This window comes from Lepus europaeus, chromosome 2 (assembly GCF_033115175.1).
Source record: "Lepus europaeus isolate LE1 chromosome 2, mLepTim1.pri, whole genome shotgun sequence".
Classification (NCBI taxonomy): Eukaryota; Metazoa; Chordata; class Mammalia; order Lagomorpha; family Leporidae; genus Lepus; species Lepus europaeus.
Window position 1 is genome coordinate 16,664,722 of NC_084828.1, and position 6,376 is coordinate 16,671,097.

The window sequence follows — 6,376 nt, forward strand, 5'->3', positions numbered from 1 at the left end:
TATGGCCAGATGTTACCCACCCCATCATGTAGATCTCTTTAAAAAAAAAAAAAAGATTTATTTATTTATTTATTTATTTGAAAGTCAGGGTCACACAGAGAGAGGAGAGGCAGAGAGAGAGGGAGAGGCCTTCCAGCCGTTGGTTCACTCCTCAATTGGCCGCAGTGGCCGAAACTGTTGATCCGAAGCCAGGAGCCAAGAGCTTCTTCTGGGTCTCCCTTGGGCCATCTTCTACTGCTTTCCCAACCCCTAGCATAGAGCTAGATCGGAAGTGGAGCAGCCAGGTCTCAAACTGGTGCCCATATGGGATGCCAGTGCTTCAGGCCAGGGCATTAACCCACTGTGTCACAATGCTGGCCCCCATGTAGAGCTCTTTAAGCTCCTCCCCACGTGACTTCCTGCCCCATGTGCCTCTATATGTGTTATTCATTACCATTTCCTGGATTCTCCTGCCTCTGCCTTCCAGACAAACAATTATTGCTCCTTGAGAACCCTACAGCACTTGAATGTCCTTTAGCCCATTAAGGATGCCTCCCTGGGATTGTCAGTTTACAGGGACGATTCAGCTAAGATAACCTCCCCTTCTCTCCTTTCTGAGGCCAGAGACCTTGTCCCGATCATTGTGGTTTTCAGCTCAGAGCTAAAGAATAAGAGACAGAACCTGATGCGTTGACGATGACTGGTTGGCATAGTGTGGGGGAGGGATGGAAGAGAAGGAACCAACACCTACAGGAGGATTGAGAAAGGTCAGTGAAAAAGGCTCCATTTAAACAAAGACCTCTGGGACAGGCTCAACTTCCGACGGTGGAGCCTTGGAGACAGACAGCAGAAGATCAGAACTGAGTCCCCCTGCTAAGCAGGAGCTGGATACCTGGGTTGTTCAAATGACTCCTGGTGTTGCCCATTTTTCACTTTATGTTGCTATATGGGCAAAATGAAATTGAAATCTTTACCTAATATATACTAAACTGATCTTCTGTATATAAAGAGAATTGAAAATGAATCTTTACATGAATGGAAGGGGAAAGGGAGCGGGAAAGGGGAGGGTTGTGGGCGGGAGGGAAGTTATGGGAGGGGGAAGCCATTGTAACCCAGAAGCTATACTTTGGAAATTTATATTCATTAAATAAAAGTTTAATAAAAAAAAAATGACTCCTGGTGGATTAGACTGCCTCCAACGACAGCCTCTTGGATTCTCTCCTTCTCAGGAAACACATGCTTCCCATTAGAAGAAAATCCCTTCTGCAGCTCTCCAGCCCCTATGCTGGCCCATCAGTGGGACTCAGACTTGCACTGGGGAGAGCAGGTTATGGAGAAATACCGATTACATGGCTCCAGGAGGGGGAAACAGATCCAGTCTCGTGTGCCCCAGAGTCAGTCAGGCACCAAAGCATGAAAAGCCCGCAGGAAGGATACCGTTTAAAAAGGGTGCTACACGCAGGAGGAGAGGCTGCACCGCGGCTAGGGAGGATTAGCCGGAGGACGTGCTGCGGTTCATAGCAGTCGTACCTTCAGGGTGCTGCTTCCTGGAGTGCTGTAATCAGAGCCGGCTGCACACACATTCTGCCGTTTAGGCAGCTCAACAAACACGCAGTCCTTTCCTGTGTGCGATTCCAAACACTCCCGGCTCAGGACAGTGTCAAGTTTCTACGCAGGACTCTTCTAATCCAGAGGAGCATTCCCTGCCTGGGCAAAGGAGGTTCTCAAATTCACAGGCTGTGGGTGAGGCGGGGCTGCACGGAGGTGAAAGCGCAGAACTTGCTTCACGTGGAGGAATTCGCTTGTGGTTTTGTCCGCTGCGCGGTGGGAAATGACTTGACTGTGGCACACATCACCCAAACTAGACCACGCACATGCACTTCAAGGAGAGGGAACGGGTTGCTCTGCTGGGCGGCCAATCGTTTACTTGTAACCAGCCCTCTTGTTGCAAGTAGGAGTGGAGAATGTTTTTGAAAGCAGAACGGGGAAAAAAAACCTCAATGGGAAAAACTGTCTGTTGTTCTTGCAGGGGCATGTGAGGTGATGCTGATGCTGCTGACCCCAGGGCTACCCTTTGAGAGTAGCAAGCCTTGAAGGAAACAGGCTGGAGCCTGGTTAGCGAGAAAATGTACATCAAGAAGAAATGAACAGCATTATGGAAGGGCCTTGTCCTGACAGGAACTCCTAACATAAATTACAACTGAGTGGGCACAAGGGTAGAAAAGCAAGGAAGGAAGGGGAGGGGATAGCTCTTTCATTATACAGCAAGAGATACCCAATCCAGGGAAACCTACAAAGATTCCTGAGAGACAAACAGAAATACTCTGGTTAATTTGATGTGGTCATACCCTCCTGTGACCCTTGGAATTCAGGGTCTGTTACCAAGAAAGCCAGCAAGAGATGCCCAATGGAAGAGAAAAATCTCAGAGCTGTTTGTTTCAAAAGCTGATCCAAGCAATGGAGACAGGAAGTGCAGAATGTCAGACAAAAGGTGGGAATGACCTTAAGACCCAGAAAAGGTCCTCTTCCTACTCCTTAACCTCTCGTGGGTTAGAGGAGAGGACAGGTATCAAAGTCACCACAAAAGCAGTGGACATGCCACAAGAAATCCAGTGTGTTCTTTGGGTCCATTCCTTTTCCAGGTCACCATTATGCTGTGAGTGGAGATACCAAGAATCCAAGAATACAGTGTCCAGTACACATGCTTTGGCCCTTTACCAAATTGTGCATTGTACCAAATCCCACTGACACATTCCCCAATTACCTTGACAAGTTAATATGTTTCCCACTGGAGTCCATTGGCTTCATTTGCTTATGGGGCTACTTTTTTCAAGTGGAGAGTTGTATAATTAAGATGATGTTAGCTGCAAATAACCAAAACCTCAACTCAAAGAACTGAGGCAAGAGAGAAGTTGAATGTCATAGGTACTACAGGGAGCATACAAAGGGAAGCTGCAGGGTTTATTAAGTCAGTGGCTTAATGTCATCATCATAAACTCAGGTCTTTTGCTTCTTCATATTACCTTTATCCTTACTGACTCTTGTCATGGTCACAAGATGTCAACATCAGGTCAGGGGTCATGGCTAGATACGACCAAAATCAACATAAAGCATGTACTCTTGTATGTGTCTCTTAGGAACCTTTGCCAGATTTCTCTACATTAGATATCTATTTCTTTGTAAATATACACTCCAAAAGTTTACATCTTAAAGCCGAAATTGTCAAATTCTCTTTCTGTAAAACAGAGCCAAGTAGTAAATATCTTCAATTTGTGAATCATGTAGTTTCTAACGCAATTATCCAACTCTGTTCTTATGGTGAGAAAGCAACCATAGACAATATGTAAATCAATGGACATGGCTGTGTTGCAATAAACTTTATTTGCAAAAATAATAAGCAGTCTGGAATGAATCATTTACTCATTGCACACTCAAGAGGAGAATTAGTCCCCATCATTCCATCATTGGGTGGAGAAACATAGAAACAAGGTGACAGAATCAAGTTAATCTTGATGTGCTGGCCAATGTGAACTCTATAATTTAACCTTCTTCCTAAGACCTGTTTCTACCATGTACTAAATTTTCCTGTTCCTTGGCTCCCAGATAAGTCAACTGACCAGAAACTCCAAGTATTCTTTTTGCTACGAGGCAGCCACAGATCTTACATACATGATTGTACATTTTGTACATGGTATAAGAGACACATGTGAAAAACAGCCTGCTCTTACATCATCAAGCCTTGTTATCAGAGAATGAAATGATGTTTGTCTTTCTCCTGCACAGATAGGGCACCTTTGCAAGTATCTACACAAAATGTTTGCGCCAGTGGCAACTCTGGGATGTTGATTTGCCACCAATTTTGGCATATGGTTTTGGTCCTAACTCTGACACCACCAGATTCTTCATTTCTCACTGACTTTCTCTATCAATGGAGTGTGTACCCCAGAGAGTATATAAGACAATATGTTGGGTTTCATGTAAAAAAAAAAATGGAACTAGCATTTATAATTTTTTTAATTAAAGAAAGAAATTAAACCTTACTGTTAGTTAATAGATTAATACTGGCTGGTGTTTGTAATTTATAACTATTCATATGTGGAGGTAAGCATTCAAAAGTGCTTCCAGATGTATGATAAAAAAAAAAAAAAAAAAAAAAAACCAGGCCAGCGCCGTAGCTTAACAGGCTAATCCTCCGCCTTGTGGTGCCGGCACACCGGGTTCTAGTCCTGGTTGGGGCGCCGGATTCTATCCCGGTTGCCCCTCTTCCAGGCCAGCTCTCTGCTATGGCCCGGGAAGGCAGTGGAGGATGGCCCAAGTCCGTGGGCCCTGCACCCACATGGGAGACCAGGAGAAGCACCTGGCTCCTGGCTTCGGATCAGCGAGATGCGCCGTCCGCAGCGGCCATTGGAGGGTGAACCAACGGCAAAAAGGAAGACCTTTCTCTCTGTCTCTCTCTCTCACTATCCACTCTGCCTGTCAAAAAAGGAAAAAAAAAGAAAAACCAGAGACTATTGTTTTATATCTTCATATAAGTCTTTGATAGAAATTTTAAACAAGAAGCAGGCATTTGTGTATAAATATATTTTCTTTATCCATTTGCCCACTAATGGACACCAAGGTTGATTCTATTCAGATGTGTACCCAGAAGTGAGATTGCTGAGTAATACAGTAGATACCTTTTTGATTTTCTGAGGAACCTCCATTCTGCTTTTCACAATGGTTACAATTATTTATATTTCCAGTAACAGCGTGTAAGGGTTCCCTTTTCTCCACATCCTCGCCTGCATTTTTTTGTTGTTGTTGTTGTTTTTTGTTTTTTGTTTTTTTGTTTTTGACGGGCAGAGTGGACAGTGAGAGAGAGACAGAGAGAAAGGTCTTCCTTTTGCCATTGGTTCACCCTCCAATGGCCGCCGTGGCCGGTGCACTGCGGCCAGCACACCGCACTGATCCGATGGCAGGAGCCAGGTGCTTCTCCTGGTCTCCCATGGGGTGCAGGGCCCAAGCACTTGGGCCATCCTCCACTGCACTCCCTGGCCACAGCAGAGAGCTGGCCTGGAAGAGGGGCAACCGGGACAGAATCCGGCACCCCGACTGGGACTAGAACCCGGGGTGCCGCCACAGGCGGAGGATTAGCCTATTGAGCCTCGGCTCTCACCTGCATTTGTTACTGTCTTTTCTTTTATTGTCATTCTAATTAGGGAGATGATACATCATGTGGTTTTGATTTGCATTTCCCTGATGGTTAGCGATATCAAGCATTTTTTCATGTATTTGTTGGTCTTTGTATCTCTTAATTTGAGAAATGACTGTTTGGAGCCTTTGCGCATTTCCTAACCAATTGTGTGGGATTTTTGTTGTTGAGTTTTTTGAAAGATTTGTATCTTATGGAGAGAAAGGAGGGAGTTCCTAATCTACTATAACCAATTGTTGTGTTGCAATGTCTTCACAAAGATCCTCCTGGTTGCAACAGATGAAGTCAAAGTAAAACCTTCACTTTGACTGCAACCCAGGATCCATGCCCTTGAATGCCTGACAAATGAAACATGTGGAAAGAGGGCAGTGTAACATCAAAGGGGGAGCACCAGGCTCAGCAGGTGATCACTGTAACTAGATCTACATGTGTTCAGGTGTTATTTTAGTTCATTAGGACTTGTTATCATTCTCACTGGCATTTTGTGTGCAAGCTGTTTTGAATCTTTCAACCCCTTTAACTTGTGCCTTCAAAATCTCTACTTTTAAAATTGTGCCTCGGCCGGCGCTGCAGCTCAATAGGCTAATCCTCCGCCTAGCAGCGCCGGCACACCAGGTTCTAGTCCCAGTAAGGGCTCCAGATTCTGTCCCGGTTGCCCCTCTTCCAGGCCAGCTCTCTGCTGAGGTCTGGGAGTGCAGTGGAGGATGGCCCAAGTGCTTGGGTCCTGCACCCCATGGGAGACCAGGATAAGCACCTGGCTCCTGCCTTCGGATCACGCAGGATGTTCCATCTGATGGTTTACTCCCCAACTGGCCACAACGGCCGGATCTGCGCTGATCCAAAGCCAGGAGCTTTGTGAACACAGTTTGCAAATAACTTTCCTATTTCTTCATAGATATTGTAAACCTCTGACCATGGAGAAAGTATAAAGAGGGGAAAAGAAAACAAATCTAATCATTTCCTTTCTTCTGAGAATTAACTTATTTTTCCTACTAGCTGTGACAAAGAAGTCAACACCGATTTATAGGTTTCTTGGGCTAAAAGGCATAGGAAAACAGACAATGTATATTCATTCAATTTCTAAAAAAATGAGGTGAAAAAAGAAATTCCTGGATAGGCACTAAGTTTGTACGAAGAATCCAGATTTGCTACTGTTTAAAAAGTAAAGAGACTTTATTTTATACCATACAGAAATAATTTAATGCC

At 44.8% G+C, this 6,376-nt stretch overlaps 1 protein-coding gene across 4 annotated transcripts in view; it reads right to left on the minus strand.

The window, feature by feature from the left end:
• The window catches only part of MAP3K7CL (MAP3K7 C-terminal like), a 133,256-nt gene that overhangs the window by 81,967 nt on the left and 44,913 nt on the right, over nucleotides 1–6,376 (minus strand). The window contains exon 1 of one of the 4 annotated variants that reach the window (XM_062175775.1): nucleotides 1,510–1,618. The exons of the other annotated variants lie outside the window; for them this stretch is intronic. The gene's annotated coding sequence lies outside the window, so the exon portion shown is untranslated. Of the gene's footprint in view, nucleotides 1–1,509; nucleotides 1,619–6,376 lie in introns of those variants that run through there. 4 annotated transcript variants of the gene reach the window in all.